This window comes from Harmonia axyridis, chromosome X (genome assembly GCF_914767665.1).
Source record: "Harmonia axyridis chromosome X, icHarAxyr1.1, whole genome shotgun sequence".
NCBI classification, from domain to species: Eukaryota; Metazoa; Arthropoda; class Insecta; order Coleoptera; family Coccinellidae; genus Harmonia; species Harmonia axyridis.
In genome coordinates, this window is record NC_059508.1 from 24,106,964 (window position 1) to 24,127,040 (window position 20,077).

Consider the following 20,077-nt stretch of genomic DNA (forward strand, 5'->3'; position numbering starts at 1 on the left):
TTTCTTGGACTCGGATGACACGCAGGTAGCTATAATCTTTTACGTGGTAAGGTCAATTGCTGCTGTAACCACAAATGCACGACTGACTTCTGTTGTTGATTTCATTCGTTTGTTATTTTCTTCAATGTTTCTGATTCTAACACTTTTCATCGTATTGCACAGGGACGAAAGCTTGACACACGTGTCTATGGAAACCACATTGGTATAAGGGACTGTTCTTACTTCATTCTTTCTGTATAATGATCAATTATCCAAGTAAGCCATTCCACATTGTTGATTTTCTTGGACTCGGATGTCACGCAGGTAGCTATAATCTCCCACGTGGTGAGGTCAATTACTGCTGTAACCACAAATGCACGACTGACTTCTGTTGTTGATTACATTCGTTTGTTATTTTCTTCAATGTTTCTCATTCTAACACTTTTCATCGTATTGCACAGGGACGAAAGCTTGACACGCGTGTCTAAGGAATCCACTTTGGTATACGGGTCTGTTCTTATTCCCTTCTTTTTGTTTAATGAACAATTATCCAAGTAAGCCATTCCACATTGTTGATTTTCTTGGACTCGGATGTCACGCAGGTAGCTATAATCTCCCACGTGGTGAGGTCAATTGCTGCTGTAACCACAAATGCACGACTGACTTCTGTTGTTGATTTCATTCGTTTGTTATTTTCTTCAATGTTTGTCATTCTAACACTTTTCATCGTATTGCACAGGGACGAAAGCTTGACACGCGTGTCTAAGGAAACCACTTCGGTATAAGGGACTGTTCTTATTCCCTTCTTTTTGTTTAATGAACAATTATCCAAGTAAGCCATTCCACATTGTTGATTTTCTTGGACTCGGATGTCACGCAGGTAGCTATAATCTCCCACGTGGTGAGGTCAATTGCTGCTGTAACCACAAATGCACGACTGACTTCTGTTGTTGATTTCATTCGTTTGTTATTTCCTTCAATGTTTCTCATTCTAACACTTCTCATCGTATTGCACAGGGACGAAAGCTTGACACACGTGTCTAAGGAAACCACATTGGTATAAGGGACTGTTCTTATTCCCTTCTTTCTGTATAATGATCAATTATCCAAGTAAGCCATTCCACATTGTTGATTTTCTTGGACTCGGATGACACGCAGGTAGCTATAATCTTTTACGTGGTAAGGTCAATTGCTGCTGTAACCACAAATGCACGACTGACTTCTGTTGTTGATTTCATTCGTTTGTTATTTCCTTCAATGTTTCTCATTCTAACACTTCTCATCGTATTGCACAGGGACGAAAGCTTGACACACGTGTCTAAGGAAACCACATTGGTATAAGGGACTGTTCTTATTCCCTTCTTTCTGTATAATGATCAATTATCCAAGTAAGCCATTCCACATTGTTGATTTTCTTGGACTCGGATGACACGCAGGTAGCTATAATCTCCCACGTGGTGAGGTCAATTGCTGCTGTAACCACAAATGCACGACTGACTTCTGTTGTTGATTTCATTCGTTTGTTATTTTCTTCAATGTTTGTCATTCTAACACTTTTCATCGTATTGCACAGGGACGAAAGCTTGACACGCGTGTCTAAGGAAACCACTTTGGTATAAGGGACTGTTCTTATTCCCTTCTTTTTGTTTAATGAACAATTATCCAAGTAAGCCATTCCACATTGTTGATTTTCTTGGACTCGGATGTCACGCAGGTAGCTATAATCTCCCACGTGGTGAGGTCAATTGCTGCTGTAACCACAAATGCACGACTGACTTCTGTTGTTGATTTCATTCGTTTGTTATTTTCTTCAATGTTTCTCATTCTAACACTTTTCATCGTATTGCACAGGGACGAAAGCTTGACACGCGTGTCTAAGGAAACCACTTTGGTATAAGGGTCTGTTCTTATTCCCTTCTTTTTGTTTAATGAACAATTATCCAAGTAAGCCATTCCACATTGTTGATTTTCTTGGACTCGGATGTCACGCAGGTAGCTATAATCTCACACGTGGTGAGGTCAATTGCTGCTGTAACCACAAATGCACGACTGACTTCTGTTGTTGATTTCATTCGTTTGTTATTTTCTTCAATGTTTGTCATTCTAACACTTTTCATCGTATTGCACAGGGACGAAAGCTTGACACGCGTGTCTAAGGAAACCACTTCGGTATAAGGGACTGTTCTTATTCCCTTCTTTTTGTTTAATGAACAATTATCCAAGTAAGCCATTCCACATTGTTGATTTTCTTGGACTCGGATGTCACGCAGGTAGCTATAATCTCCCACGTGGTGAGGTCAATTGCTGCTGTAACCACAAATGCACGACTGACTTCTGTTGTTGATTTCATTCGTTTGTTATTTTCTTCAATGTTTCTCATTCTAACACTTTTCATCGTATTGCACAGGGACGAAAGCTTGACACACGTGTCTATGGAAACCACATTGGTATAAGGGACTGTTCTAACTTCATTCTTTCTGTATAATGATCAATTATCCAAGTAAGCCATTCCACATTGTTGATTTTCTTGGACTCGGATGTCACGCAAGTAGCTATAATCTCCCACGTGGTAAGGTCAATTGCTGCTGTAATCACAAATGCACGACTGACTTCTGTTGTTGATTTGATTTGTTTGTTATTTCCTTCAATGTTTCTCATTCTAACACTTTTCATCGTATTGCACAGGGACGAAAGCTTGACACACGTGTCTATGGAAACCACATTGGTATAAGGGACTGTTCTTATTCCCTTCTTTCTGTATAATGATCAATTATCCAAGTAAGCCATTCCACATTGTTGATTTTCTTGGACTCGGATGACACGCAGGTAGCTATTATCTTTTACGTGGTAAGGTCAATTGCTGCTGTAACCACAAATGCACGACTGACTTCTGTTGTTGATTTCATTTGTTTGTTATTTCCTTCAATGATTCTCATTCTAACACTTTTCATTGTATTGCACAGGGACGAAAGCTTGACACGCGTGTCTAAGAAAACCACTTTGGTATGAGGGACTGTTCTTATTCCCTTTTTTTTGTTTAATGAACAATTATCCAAGTAAGCCGTTCCACATTGTTGATTTTCTTGGGCTCGGATGTCACGCAGGTAGCTGTAATCTCCCACGTGGTAAGGTCAATTGCTGCTGTAACCACGAATGCACGACTGACTTCTGTTGTTGATTTCATTCGTTTGGTATTTTCTTCAATGTTTCTCATTCTAACACTTTTCATCGTATTGCACAGTGACGAAAGCTTGACACACGTGTCTAAGGAAACCACTTTGGTATGAGGGACTGCTCTTCTTCCCTTTTTTCTTTTTGATGAACAATTATCCAAGTAAGCCATTCCACATTGTTGATTTTCTTGGACTAGGATGTCACGCAGCTATCTATAATCTCCCACGTGGAAAGGTCAATTGCTGCTGTAACCACAAATGCACGACTGACTTCTGTTGTTGATTTCATTTGTTTGTTATTTCCTTCTATGTTCCTCATTCTAACACTTTTCATCGTATTGCACAGGGACGAAAGCTTGACACACATGTCTGAGAAAACCACTTTGGTATGAGGGACTGTTCTTATTCCCTTTTTTTTGTTTAATCAACAATTATCCAAGTAAGCCATTCCACATTGTTGATTTTCTTGGACTCGGATGTCACGCATGTAGCTACAATCTCTCAATTGGTAAGGTCAATTGCTACTGTAACCAAAACTGGACGGCTGACTTCTGTTGTTGATTTCATTCGTTTGTTATTTCCTTCAATGTTTCTCATTCTAACACTTCTCATCGTATTGCACAGGGACGAAAGCTTGACACACGTGTCTATGGAAACCACTTTGGTATAAGGGACTGTTCTTACTTCATTCTTTCTGTATAATGATCAATTATCCAAGTAAGTCATTCCACATTGTTGATTTTCTTGGACTCGGATGTCACGCAGGTAGCTATGATCTGTAACGTGGTAAGGTCAATTGCTGCTGTAACCACAAATGCACGACTGACTTCTGTTGTTGATTTCATTTGTTTGTTATTTCCTTCAATGTTTCTCATTCTAACACTTTTCATCGTATTGCACAGGGACGAAAGCTTGACACACGTGTCTAAGGAAACCACTTTGGTATAAGGGACTGTTCTTATTCAATTCTTTTTGTTTAATGAACAATTATCCAAGTAAGCCGTTCCACATTGTTGATTTTCTTGGACTCGGATGTCACGCAGGTAGCTATAATCTCCCACGTGGTAAGGTCAATTGCTGCTGTAACCACAAATGCACGACTGACTTCTGTTGTTGATTTCATTCGTTTGTTATTTTCTTCAATGTTTCTCATTCTAACACTTTTCATCGTATTGCACAGGGACGAAAGCTTGACACACGTGTCTATGGAAACCACATTGGTATAAGGGACTGTTCTTACTTCATTCTTTCTGTATAATGATCAATTATCCAAGTAAGCCATTCCACATTGTTGATTTTCTTGGACTCGGATGTCACGCAGGTAGCTATGATCTGTAACGTGGTAAGGTCAATTGCTGCTGTAACCACAAATGCACGACTGACTTCTGTTGTTGATTTGATTTGTTTGTTATTTCCTTCAATGTTTCTCATTCTAACACTTCTCATCGTATTGCACAGGGATGAAAGCTTGACACATGTGTCTATGGAAACCACATTGGTATAAGGGACTGTTCTTATTCCCTTCTTTCTGTATAATGATCAATTATCCAAGTAAGCCATTCCACATTGTTGATTTTCTTGGACTCGGATGACACGCAGGTAGCTATAATCTTTTACGTGGTAAGGTCAATTGCTGCTGTAACCACAAATGCACGACTGACTTCTGTTGTTGATTTCATTCGTTTGTTATTTTCTTCAATGTTTCTCATTCTAACACTTTTCATCGTATTGCACAGGGACGAAAGCTTGACACACGTGTCTATGGAAACCACATTGGTATAAGGGACTGTTCTTACTTCATTCTTTCTGTATAATGATCAATTATCCAAGTAAGCCATTCCACATTGTTGATTTTCTTGGACTCGGATGTCACGCAGGTAGCTATAATCTCCCACGTGGTGAGGTCAATTACTGCTGTAACCACAAATGCACGACTGACTTCTGTTGTTGATTACATTCGTTTGTTATTTTCTTCAATGTTTCTCATTCTAACACTTTTCATCGTATTGCACAGGGACGAAAGCTTGACACGCGTGTCTAAGGAATCCACTTTGGTATACGGGTCTGTTCTTATTCCCTTCTTTTTGTTTAATGAACAATTATCCAAGTAAGCCATTCCACATTGTTGATTTTCTTGGACTCGGATGTCACGCAGGTAGCTATAATCTCCCACGTGGTGAGGTCAATTGCTGCTGTAACCACAAATGCACGACTGACTTCTGTTGTTGATTTCATTCGTTTGTTATTTTCTTCAATGTTTGTCATTCTAACACTTTTCATCGTATTGCACAGGGACGAAAGCTTGACACGCGTGTCTAAGGAAACCACTTCGGTATAAGGGACTGTTCTTATTCCCTTCTTTTTGTTTAATGAACAATTATCCAAGTAAGCCATTCCACATTGTTGATTTTCTTGGACTCGGATGTCACGCAGGTAGCTATAATCTCCCACGTGGTGAGGTCAATTGCTGCTGTAACCACAAATGCACGACTGACTTCTGTTGTTGATTTCATTTGTTTGTTATTTCCTTCAATGTTTCTCATTCTAACACTTCTCATCGTATTGCACAGGGACGAAAGCTTGACACACGTGTCTAAGGAAACCACATTGGTATAAGGGACTGTTCTTATTCCCTTCTTTCTGTATAATGATCAATTATCCAAGTAAGCCATTCCACATTGTTGATTTTCTTGGACTCGGATGACACGCAGGTAGCTATAATCTCCCACGTGGTGAGGTCAATTGCTGCTGTAACCACAAATGCACGACTGACTTCTGTTGTTGATTTCATTCGTTTGTTATTTTCTTCAATGTTTGTCATTCTAACACTTTTCATCGTATTGCACAGGGACGAAAGCTTGACACGCGTGTCTAAGGAAACCACTTCGGTATAAGGGACTGTTCTTATTCCCTTCTTTTTGTTTAATGAACAATTATCCAAGTAAGCCATTCCACATTGTTGATTTTCTTGGACTCGGATGTCACGCAGGTAGCTATAATCTCCCACGTGGTGAGGTCAATTGCTGCTGTAACCACAAATGCACGACTGACTTCTGTTGTTGATTTCATTCGTTTGTTATTTTCTTCAATGTTTCTCATTCTAACACTTTTCATCGTATTGCACAGGGACGAAAGCTTGACACGCGTGTCTAAGGAAACCACTTTGGTATAAGGGTCTGTTCTTATTCCCTTCTTTTTGTTTAATGAACAATTATCCAAGTAAGCCATTCCACATTGTTGATTTTCTTGGACTCGGATGTCACGCAGGTAGCTATAATCTCACACGTGGTGAGGTCAATTGCTGCTGTAACCACAAATGCACGACTGACTTCTGTTGTTGATTTCATTCGTTTGTTATTTTCTTCAATGTTTGTCATTCTAACACTTTTCATCGTATTGCACAGGGACGAAAGCTTGACACGCGTGTCTAAGGAAACCACTTCGGTATAAGGGACTGTTCTTATTCCCTTCTTTTTGTTTAATGAACAATTATCCAAGTAAGCCATTCCACATTGTTGATTTTCTTGGACTCGGATGTCACGCAGGTAGCTATAATCTCCCACGTGGTGAGGTCAATTGCTGCTGTAACCACAAATGCACGACTGACTTCTGTTGTTGATTTCATTCGTTTGTTATTTTCTTCAATGTTTCTCATTCTAACACTTTTCATCGTATTGCACAGGGACGAAAGCTTGACACACGTGTCTATGGAAACCACATTGGTATAAGGGACTGTTCTAACTTCATTCTTTCTGTATAATGATCAATTATCCAAGTAAGCCATTCCACATTGTTGATTTTCTTGGACTCGGATGTCACGCAAGTAGCTATAATCTCCCACGTGGTAAGGTCAATTGCTGCTGTAATCACAAATGCACGACTGACTTCTGTTGTTGATTTGATTTGTTTGTTATTTCCTTCAATGTTTCTCATTCTAACACTTCTCATCGTATTGCACAGGGACGAAAGCTTGACACACGTGTCTATGGAAACCACATTGGTATAAGGGACTGTTCTTATTCCCTTCTTTCTGTATAATGATCAATTATCCAAGTAAGCCATTCCACATTGTTGATTTTCTTGGACTCGGATGACACGCAGGTAGCTATTATCTTTTACGTGGTAAGGTCAATTGCTGCTGTAACCACAAATGCACGACTGACTTCTGTTGTTGATTTCATTTGTTTGTTATTTCCTTCAATGATTCTCATTCTAACACTTTTCATTGTATTGCACAGGGACGAAAGCTTGACACGCGTGTCTAAGAAAACCACTTTGGTATGAGGGACTGTTCTTATTCCCTTTTTTTTGTTTAATGAACAATTATCCAAGTAAGCCGTTCCACATTGTTGATTTTCTTGGGCTCGGATGTCACGCAGGTAGCTGTAATCTCCCACGTGGTAAGGTCAATTGCTGCTGTAACCACGAATGCACGACTGACTTCTGTTGTTGATTTCATTCGTTTGGTATTTTCTTCAATGTTTCTCATTCTAACACTTTTCATCGTATTGCACAGTGACGAAAGCTTGACACACGTGTCTAAGGAAACCACTTTGGTATGAGGGACTGCTCTTCTTCCCTTTTTTCTTTTTGATGAACAATTATCCAAGTAAGCCATTCCACATTGTTGATTTTCTTGGACTAGGATGTCACGCAGCTATCTATAATCTCCCACGTGGAAAGGTCAATTGCTGCTGTAACCACAAATGCACGACTGACTTCTGTTGTTGATTTCATTTGTTTGTTATTTCCTTCTATGTTCCTCATTCTAACACTTTTCATCGTATTGCACAGGGACGAAAGCTTGACACACATGTCTGAGAAAACCACTTTGGTATGAGGGACTGTTCTTATTCCCTTTTTTTTGTTTAATCAACAATTATCCAAGTAAGCCATTCCACATTGTTGATTTTCTTGGACTCGGATGTCACGCATGTAGCTACAATCTCTCAATTGGTAAGGTCAATTGCTACTGTAACCAAAACTGGACGGCTGACTTCTGTTGTTGATTTCATTCGTTTGTTATTTCCTTCAATGTTTCTCATTCTAACACTTCTCATCGTATTGCACAGGGACGAAAGCTTGACACACGTGTCTATGGAAACCACATTGGTATAAGGGACTGTTCTTATTCCCTCCTTTTTGTTTAATGAACAATTATCCAAGTAAGCCATTCCACATTGTTGATTTTCTTGGACTCGGATGTCACGCAGGTAGCTATAATCTCCCACGTGGTAAGGTCAATTGCTGCTGTAATCACAAATGCACGACTGACTTCTGTTGTTGATTTGATTTGTTTGTTATTTCCTTCAATGTTTCTCATTCTAACACTTTTCATCGTATTGCACAGGGACGAAAGCTTGACACACATGTCTGAGAAAACCACTTTGGTATGAGGGACTGTTCTTATTCCCTTTTTTTTGTTTAATCAACAATTATCCAAGTAAGCCATTCCACATTGTTGATTTTCTTGGACTCGGATGTCACGCATGTAGCTACAATCTCTCAATTGGTAAGGTCAATTGCTACTGTAACCAAAACTGGACGGCTGACTTCTGTTGTTGATTTCATTCGTTTGTTATTTCCTTCAATGTTTCTCATTCTAACACTTCTCATCGTATTGCACAGGGACGAAAGCTTGACACACGTGTCTATGGAAACCACATTGGTATAAGGGACTGTTCTTATTCCCTTCTTTTTGTTTAATGAACAATTATCCAAGTAAGCCATTCCACATTGTTGATTTTCTTGGACTCGGATGTCACGCAGGTAGCTATAATCTCCCACGTGGTGAGGTCAATTGCTGCTGTAACCACAAATGCACGACTGACTTCTGTTGTTGATTTCATTCGTTTGTTATTTTCTTCAATGTTTGTCATTCTAACACTTTTCATCGTATTGCACAGGGACGAAAGCTTGACACGCGTGTCTAAGGAAACCACATTGGTATAAGGGACTGTTCTTATTCCCTTCTTTCTGTATAATGATCAATTATCCAAGTAAGCCATTCCACATTGTTGATTTTCTTGGACTCGGATGACACGCAGGTAGCTATAATCTCCCACGTGGTGAGGTCAATTGCTGCTGTAACCACAAATGCACGACTGACTTCTGTTGTTGATTTCATTCGTTTGTTATTTTCTTCAATGTTTGTCATTCTAACACTTTTCATCGTATTGCACAGGGACGAAAGCTTGACACGCGTGTCTAAGGAAACCACTTCGGTATAAGGGACTGTTCTTATTCCCTTCTTTTTGTTTAATGAACAATTATCCAAGTAAGCCATTCCACATTGTTGATTTTCTTGGACTCGGATGTCACGCAGGTAGCTATAATCTCCCACGTGGTGTTTGTTTTTTCCTTCTATGTTTCTCATTCTTACACTTTTCATCGTATTGCACAGGGACGAAAGCTTGACACACGTGTCTATGGAAACCACATTCGTATAAGGGACTGTTCTTACTTCATTCTTTCTGTATAATGATCAATTATCCATGTAAGTCATTCCACATTGTTGATTTTCTTGGACTCGGATGTCACGCAGGTAGCTATAATCTCCCACGTGGTAAGGTCAATTGCTGCTGAAATCACAAATGCACGACTGACTTCTGTTGTTGATTTCATTTGTTTGTTATTTCCTTCTATGTTTCTCATTCTAACACTTTTCATCGTATTGCACAGGGTCGAGAGCTTGACACACGTGTCTAAGGAAACCACTTTGGTATAAGGGACATTTCTCATTCTCTTTTTTTTGTTTAATCAACAATTATCCAAGTAGGCCATTCCACATTGTTGATTATCTTGGACTCGGATGTCACGCAGGTAGCTATAATCTCCCACGTGGTAAGGTCAATTGCTGCTGTAACCACAAATGCACGACTGACTTCTAATGTTGATTTCATTTGTTTGTTATTTCCTTCTATGTTTCTCATTCTAACACTTTTCATCGTATTGCACAGGAATGAAAGCTTGACACAGGTGTCTAAGGAAACCACTTTGGTATAAGGGACTGTTCTTATTCCCTTCTTTTTGTTTAATGAACAATTATCCAAATAAGCCATTCCACATTGTTGATTTTCTTGGACTCGGATGACACGCGGGTAGCTATAATCTCCCACGTGGTAAGGTCAATTGCTGATGTAACCACAATTGGACGGCTGACTTCTGTTGTTGATTTCATTTGTTTGTTATTTCCTTCAATGTTTCTCATTCTAACACTTTTCATCGTATTGCACAGGGACGAAAGCTTGACACACGTGTCTAAGGAAACCACTTTGGTATAAGGGACTGTTCTTATTCCCTTCTTTTTGTTAAATGAACAATTATCCGAGTAAGCCATTCCACATTGTTGATTTTCTTGGACTCGGATGTCACGCAGGTAGCTATAATCTCCCACGTGGTAAGGTCAATTGCTGCTGTAACCACAAATGCACGACTGACTTCTGTTGTTGATTTCATTTGTTTGTTATTTCCTTCTATGTTTCTCATTCTAACACTTTTCATCGTATTGCACAGGGACGAAAGCTTGACACACGTGTCTAAGGAAACCACTTTGGTATAAGGGACTTTTCTCATTCTCTTTTTTTTCTTTAATCAACAATTATCCAAGTAGGCCATTCCACATTGTTGATTATCTTGGACTCGGATGTCACGCAGGTAGCTATAATCTCCCACGTGGTAAGGTCAATTGCTGCTGTAACCACAAATGCACGACTGACTTCTAATGTTGATTTCATTTGTTTGTTATTTCCTTCAATGTTTCTCATTCTAACACTTCTCATCGTATTGCACAGGGACGAAAGCTTTACACACGTGTCTAAGGAAACCACTTTGGTATGAGGGACTGTTCTTATTCCCATCTTTTTGTTCAATCAACAATTATCCAAGTAAGCCATTCCACATTGTTGATTTTCTTGGACTCAGATGTCACACAGGTAGCTATAATCTCCCACGTGGTAAGGTCAATTGCTGCTGTAACCACAAATGCACGTCTGACTTCTGTTGTTGATTTCATTCGTTTGTTATTTTCTTCAATGTTTCTCATTCTAACACTTTTCATCGTATTGCACAGGGACGAAAGCTTGACACACGTGTCTATAGAAACCACATTGGTATAAGGGACTGTTCTTACTTCATTCTTTCTGTATAATGATCAATTATCCAAGTAAGCCATTCCACATTGTTGATTTTCTTTGACTCGGATGTCACGCAGGTAGCTATAATCTCCCACGTGGTAAGGTCAATTGCTGCTGTAATCACAAATGCACGACTGACTTCTGTTGTTGATTTGATTTGTTTGTTATTTCCTTCAATGTTTCTCATTCTAACACTTTTCATCGTATTGCACAGGGACGAAAGCTTGACACGCGTGTCTAAGGAAACCACTTTGGTATGAGGGACTGTTCTTATTCCCTTCTTCTTGTTAAATGAACAATTATCCAAGTAAGCCATTCCACATTGTTGATTTTCTTGGACTCGGATGTCACGCAGGTAGCTATAATCTCCCACGTGGTAAGGTCAATTGCTGCTGTAACCACAAATGCACGACTGACTTCTGTTGTTGATTTAATTCGTTTGTTATTTTCTTCAATGTTTCTCATTCTAACACTTTTCATCGTATTGCACAGTGACGAAAGCTTGACACACGTGTCTAAGGAAACCACTTTGGTATGAGGGACTGCTCTTCTTCCCTTTTTTCTTTTTGATGAACAATTATCCAAGTAAGCCATTCCACATTGTTGATTTTCTTGGACTAGGATGTCACGCAGGTAGCTATAATCTCCCACGTGGTAAGATCAATTGCTGCTTGAACAATAAATGGACGGCTGACTTCTTTTGTTGATTTCATTTGTTTGAAATTTCCTTCAATGTTTCTCATTCTAACACTTTTCATCGTATTGCACACGGACGAAAGCTTGACACACGTGTCTAAGGAATCCACACTGGTATGAGGGACTGTTCTTATTCCCTTTTTTCTGTTAGATGAACAATTATCCAGATAAGCCTTTTCACATTGTTGATTTTCTTGGACTCGGATGTCACGCAGGTAGCTATAATCTCCCACGTGGTAAGATCAATTGCTGCTTTAACAATAAATGGACGGCTGACTTCTTTTGTTGATTTCATTTGTTTGTTATTAAATTCAATGTTTCTCATTCTAACACTTTTCATCGTATTGCACAGGGACGAAAGCTTGACACACGTGTCTAAGGAAACCACATTGATATAATGGACTGTACTTATTCTCTTCTTTTTGTTTGATGAACAATTATCCAAGTAAGCCATTTCACATTGTTGTTTTTCTTGGTCTCGGATGTCACGTAGGTAGCTGTAATCTCTCATTTGGTGAGGTCAATTGCTGCTGTAACCACAAATGCACGACTGACCTCTGTTGTTGATTTCATTCGTTTGTTATTTCCTTCAATCTTCCTCATTCTAACACTTTTCATCGTATTGCACAGAGACGAAAGCTTGGCACACGTGTCTAAGGAAACCACATTAATATAAGGGACTGTTCTTATTCTCTTCTTTTTGTTTAATGAACAATTATCCAAGTAAGCCATTTCACATTGTTTTTCTTGGTCTCGGATGTCACGCAGGTAGCTATAATCTCTCAATTGGTAAGGTCAATTGCTGCTGTAACCACAAATGCACGACTGACTTCTATTGTTGATTTTATTTGTTTGTTATTTCCTTCAATCTTCCTCATTCTAACACTTTTTATCGTATTGCACAGAGACGAAAGCTTGACACACGTGTCTAAGGAAACCACATTGATATAAGGGACTGTTCTTATTCTCTTCTTTTCGTTTAATGAACAATTATCCAAGTAAGCCATTTCACATTGTTGTTTTTCTTGGTCTCGGATGTCACGCATGTAGCTACAATCTCTCAATTGGTAAGTTCAATTGCTGCTGTAACCAAAACTGGACGGCTGACTTCTGTTGTTGATTTCATTTGTTTGTTATTTCCTCCAATGTTTATTATTAAGATATTCCACATTTTTGATTTCCTCCCACGTGTTAAGGTCAATTGCTGCTGTAACCACAAATGCACGACTGACTTCTAATGTTGATTTCATTTGTTTGTTATTTCCTTCAATGTTTCTCATTCTAACACTTCTCATCGTATTGCACAGGGACGAAAGCTTTACACACGTGTCTAAGGAAACCACTTTGGTATAAGGGACTGTTCTTATTCCCATCTTTTTGTTCAATCAACAATTATCCAAGTAAGCCATTCCACATTGTTGATTTTCTTGGACTCAGATGTCACACAGGTAGCTATAATCTCCCACGTGGTAAGGTCAATTGCTGCTGTAACCACAAATGCACGACTGACTTCTGTTGTTGATTTCATTCGTTTGTTATTTTCTTCAATGTTTCTCATTCTAACACTTTTCATCGTATTGCACAGGGACGAAAGCTTGACACACGTGTCTATAGAAACCACATTGGTATAAGGGACTGTTCTTACTTCATTCTTTCTGTATAATGATCAATTATCCAAGTAAGCCTTTCCACATTGTTGATTTTCTTTGACTCGGATGTCACGCAGGTAGCTATAATCTCCCACGTGGTAAGGTCAATTGCTGCTGTAATCACAAATGCACGACTGACTTCTGTTGTTGATTTGATTTGTTTGTTATTTCCTTCAATGTTTCTCATTCTAACACTTTTCATCGTATTGCACAGGGACGAAAGCTTGACACGCGTGTCTAAGGAAACCACTTTGGTATGAGGGACTGTTCTTATTCCCTTCTTCTTGTTAAATGAACAATTATCCAAGTAAGCCATTCCACATTGTTGATTTTCTTGGACTCGGATGTCACGCAGGTAGCTATAATCTCCCACGTGGTAAGGTCAATTGCTGCTGTAACCACAAATGCACGACTGACTTCTGTTGTTGATTTAATTCGTTTGTTATTTTCTTCAATGTTTCTCATTCTAACACTTTTCATCGTATTGCACAGTGACGAAAGCTTGACACACGTGTCTAAGGAAACCACTTTGCTATGAGGGACTGCTCTTCTTCCCTTTTTTCTTTTTGATGAACAATTATCCAAGTAAGCCATTCCACATTGTTGATTTTCTTGGACTAGGATGTCACGCAGGTAGCTATAATCTCCCACGTGGTAAGATCAATTGCTGCTTGAACAATAAATGGACGGCTGACTTCTTTTGTTGATTTCATTTGTTTGAAATTTCCTTCAATGTTTCTCATTCTAACACTTTTCATCGTATTGCACAGGGACGAAAGCTTGACACGCGTGTCTAAGGAAACCACTTTGGTATAAGGGACTGTTCTTATTCCCTTCTTTTTGTTTAATGAACAATTATCCAAGTAAGCCGTTCCACATTGTTGATTTTCTTGGGCTCGGATGTCACGCAGGTAGCTGTAATCTCCCACGTGGTAAGGTCAATTGCTGCTGTAACCACGAATGCACGACTGACTTCTGTTGTTGATTTCATTCGTTTGTTATTTTCTTCAATGATTCTCATTCTAACACTTTTCATCGTATTGCACAGGGACGAAAGCTTGACACGCGTGTCTAAGGAAACCACATTGGTATAAGGGAATGTTCTTACTTCATTCTTTCTGTATAATGATCAATTATCCAAGTAAGCCATTCCACATTGTTGATTTTCTTGGACTCGGATGTCACGCAGGTAGCTATAATCTCCCACGTGGTGAGGTCAATTGCTGCTGTAACCACAAATGCACGACTGACTTCTGTTGTTGATTTCATTCGTTTGTTATTTTCTTCAATGTTTCTCATTCTAACACTTTTCATCGTAATGCACAGGGACGAAAGCTTGACACACGTGTCTATGGAAACCACATTGGTATAAGGGACTGTTCTTACTTCATTCTTTCTGTATAATGATCAATTATCCAAGTAAGCCATTCCACATTGTTGATTTTCTTGGACTCGGATGTCACGCAGGTAGCTATAATCTCCCACGTGGTAAGGTCAATTGCTGCTGTAATCACAAATGCACGACTGACTTCTGTTGTTGATTTGATTTGTTTGTTATTTCCTTCAATGTTTCTCATTCTAACACTTCCCATCGTATTGCACAGGGACGAAAGCTTGACACACGTGTCTATGGAAACCACATTGGTATAAGGGACTGTTCTTATTCCCTTCTTTCTGTATAATGATCAATTATCCAAGTAAGCCATTCCACATTGTTGATTTTCTTGGACTCGGATGACACGCAGGTAGCTATTATCTTTTACGTGGTAAGGTCAATTGCTGCTGTAACCACAAATGCACGACTGACTACTGTTGTTGATTTCATTTGTTTGTTATTTCCTTTAATGTTTCTCATTCTAACATTTCTCATCGTATTGCACAGGGACGAAAGCTTGACACACGTGTCTAAGGAAACCACTTTGGTATAAGGGACTGTTCTTATTCCCTTCTTTTTGTTTAATGAACAATTATCCAAGTAAGCCGTTCCACATTGTTCATTTTCTTGGGCTCGGATGTCACGCAGGTAGCTGTAATCTCCCACGTGGTAAGGTCAATTGCTGCTGTAACCACAAATGCACGACTGACTTCTGTTGTTGATTTCATTCGTTTGTTATTTTCTTCAATGTTTCTCATTCTAACACTTTTCATCGTATTGCACAGGGACGAAAGCTTGACACGCGTGTCTAAGGAAACCACTTTGGTATAAGGGTCTGTTCTTATTCCCTTCTTTTTGTTTAATGAACAATTATCCAAGTAAGCCATTCCACATTGTTGATTTTCTTGGACTCGGATGTCACGCAGGTAGCTATAATCTCCCACGTGGTGAGGTCAATTGCTGCTGTAACCACAAATGCACGACTGACTTCTATTGTTGATTTCATTCGTTTGTTATTTTCTTCAATGATTCTCATTCTAACACTTTTCATCGTATTGCACAGGGACGAAAGCTTGACACGCGTGTCTAAGGAAACCACTTTGGTATAAGGGACTGTTCTTATTCCCTTCTTTTTGTTTAATGAACAATTATCCAAGTAAGCAATTCCACATTGATGATTTTCTTGGACTCGGATGTCACGCCGGTAGCTATAATCTTCCACGTGATAAGGTCAATTGCTGCTGTAACCACAAATGCACGACTGACTTCTGTTGTTGATTTCATTTGTTTGTTATTTCCTTTAATGTTTCTCATTCTGACACTTTTCATCGTATCGCACAGGGACGAAAGCTTGACACGCGTGTCTAAGGAAACCACTTTGGTATAAGGGACTGTTCTTATTCCCTTCTTTCTGTATAATGATCAATTATCCAAGTAAGCCATTCCACATTGTTGATTTTCTTGGACTAGGATGTCACGCAGTAAGGTCAATTGCTGCTGTAACCACAAATGCACGACTGACTTCTGTTGTTGATTTCATTCGTTTGTTATTTTCTTCAATGTTTCCCATTCTAACACTTTTCATCGTAATGCACAGGGACGAAAGCTTGACACACGTGTCTACGGAAACCACATTGGTATAAGGGACTGTTCTTACTCCATTCTTTCTGTATAATGATCAATTATCCAATTAAGCCATTCCACATTGTTGATTTTCTTGGACTCGGATGTCACGCAGGTAGCTATAATCTCCCACGTGGTAAGGTCAATTGCTGCTGTAATCACAAATGCACGACTGACTTCTGTTGTTGATTTGATTTGTTTGTTATTTCCTTCAATGTTTCCCATTCTTACACTTCTCATCGTATTGCACAGGGACGAAAGCTTGACACACGTGTCTATGGAAACCACATTGGTATAAGGGACTGTTCTTATTCCCTTCTTTCTGTATAATGATCAATTATCCAAGTAAGCCATTCCACATTGTTGATTTTCTTGGACTCGGATGACACGCAGGTAGCTATTATCTTTTACGTGGTAAGGTCAATTGCTGCTGTAACCACAAATGCACGACTGACTTCTGTTGTTGATTTCATTTGTTTGTTATTTCCTTTAATGTTTCTCATTCTAACATTTCTCATCGTATTGCACAGGGACGAAAGCTTGACACACGTGTCTGAGGAAACCACTTTGGTATAAGGGACTGTTCTTATTCCCTTCTTTCTGTATAATGATCAATTATCCAAGTAAGCCATTCCACATTGTTGATTTTCTTGGACTCGGATGACACGCAGGTAGCTATAATCTCCCACGTGGTAAGGTCAATTGCTGCTGTAACCACAAATGCACGACTGACTTCTGTTGTTGATTTCATTTGTTTGTTATTTCCTTCTATGTTTCTCATTCTAACACTTTTCATCGTATTGCACAGGGACGAAAGCTTGACACGCGTGTCTAAGGAAACCACTTTTTTTTGTTTAATCAACAATTATCCAAGTAGGCCATTCCACATTGTTGATTTTCTTGGACTCGGATGTCACGCAGGTAGCTATAATCTCCCACGTGGTAAGGTCAATTGCTGCTGTAACCACAAATGCACGACTGACTTCTAATGTTGATTTCATTCGTTTGTTATTTTCTTCAATGTTTCTCATTCTAACACTTTTCATCGTATTGCACAGGGACGAAAGCTTGACATGCGTGTCTTAGGAAACCACTTTGGTATAAGGGACTGTTCTTTTTCCCTTTTTTTTGTTTGATCAACAATTATCCAAGTGGGCCATTCCACATTGTTGGTTTTCTTGGACTCGGATGTCACGCAGGTAGCTATCATCTCCCACGTGGTAAGGTCAATTGCTGCTGTAACCACAAATGCACGACTGACTTCTATTGCTGATTTTATTCGTTTGTTATTTTCTTCAATGTTTCTCATTCTAACACTTTTTTCATCGTATTGCACAGGGACGAAAGCTTGACACGCGTGTCTACGGAAACCACATTGGTATAAGGGACTGTTCTTACTCCATTCTTTCTGTATAATGATCAATTATCCAATTAAGCCATTCCACATTGTTGATTTTCTTGGACTCGGATGTCACGCAGGTAGCTATAATCTCCCACGTGGTAAGGTCAATTGCTGCTGTAATCACAAATGCACGACTGACTTCTGTTGTTGATTTGATTTGTTTGTTATTTCCTTCAATGTTTCCCATTCTTACACTTCTCATCGTATTGCACAGGGACGAAAGCTTGACACACGTGTCTATGGAAACCACATTGGTATAAGGGACTGTTCTTATTCCCTTCTTTCTGTATAATGATCAATTATCCAAGTAAGCCATTCCACATTGTTGATTTTCTTGGACTCGGATGACACGCAGGTAGCTATTATCTTTTACGTGGTAAGGTCAATTGCTGCTGTAACCACAAATGCACGACTGACTTCTGTTGTTGATTTCATTTGTTTGTTATTTCCTTTAATGTTTCTCATTCTAACATTTCTCATCGTATTGCACAGGGACGAAAGCTTGACACACGTGTCTGAGGAAACCACTTTGGTATAAGGGACTGTTCTTATTCCCTTCTTTCTGTATAATGATCAATTATCCAAGTAAGCCATTCCACATTGTTGATTTTCTTGGACTCGGATGACACGCAGGTAGCTATAATCTCCCACGTGGTAAGGTCAATTGCTGCTGTAACCACAAATGCACGACTGACTTCTGTTGTTGATTTCATTTGTTTGTTATTTCCTTCTATGTTTCTCATTCTAACACTTTTCATCGTATTGCACAGGGACGAAAGCTTGACACACGTGTCTAAGGAAACCACTTTTTTTTGTTTAATCAACAATTATCCAAGTAGGCCATTCCACATTGTTGATTTTCTTGGACTCGGATGTCACGCAGGTAGCTATAATCTCCCACGTGGTAAGGTCAATTGCTGCTGTAACCACAAATGCACGACTGACTTCTAATGTTGATTTCATTCGTTTGTTATTTTCTTCAATGTTTCTCATTCTAACACTTTTCATCGTATTGCACAGGGACGAAAGCTTGACATGCGTGTCTTAGGAAACCACTTTGGTATAAGGGACTGTTCTTTTTCCCTTTTTTTTGTTTGATCAACAATTATCCAAGTGGGCCATTCCACATTGTTGGTTTTCTTGGACTCGGATGTCACGCAGGTAGCTATCATCTCCCACGTGGTAAGGTCAATTGCTGCTGTAACCACAAATGCACGACTGACTTCTATTGCTGATTTTATTCGTTTGTTATTTTCTTCAATGTTTCTCATTCTAACACTTTTTTCATCGTATTGCACAGGGACGAAAGCTTGACACGCGTGTCTAAGGAAACCACTTTGGTATAAGGGACTGTTCTTATTCCCTTCTTTTTGTTTAATGAACAATTATCCGAATAAGCCATTCCACATTGTTGATTTTCTTGGACTCGGATGTCACGCAGGTAGCTAGAATCTCCCACGTGGTAATGTAAATTGCTGCTGTAACCACAAATGCACGACTGACTTCTGTTGTTGATTTCATTTGTTTGTTTTTTCCTCCTATGTTTCTCATTCTTACAGTTTTCATCGTATTGCACAGGGACGAAAGCTTGACACACGTGTCTATGGAAACCACATTCGTATAAGGGACTGTTCTTACTTCATTCTTTCTGTATAATGATCAATTATCCAAGTAAGTCATTCCACATTGTTGATTTTCTTGGACTCAGATGTCACGCAGGTAGCTATAATCTCCCACGTGGTAAGGTCAATTGCTGCTGAAACCACAAATGCACGACTGACTTCTGTTGTTGATTTCATTTGTTTGTTATTTCCTTCAATGTTTCTCATTCTAACACTTTTCATCGTATTGCACAGGGACGAAAGCTTGACACACGTGTCTAAGAAAACCACTTTGGTATGAGGGACTGTTCTTATTCGCTTCTTTTTGTTCAATCAACAATTATCCAAGTAAGCCATTCCACATTGTTGATTTTCTTGGACTCGGATGTCACGCAGGTAGCTATAAGCTCCCACGTGGTAAGGTCAATTGCTGCTGTAACCACA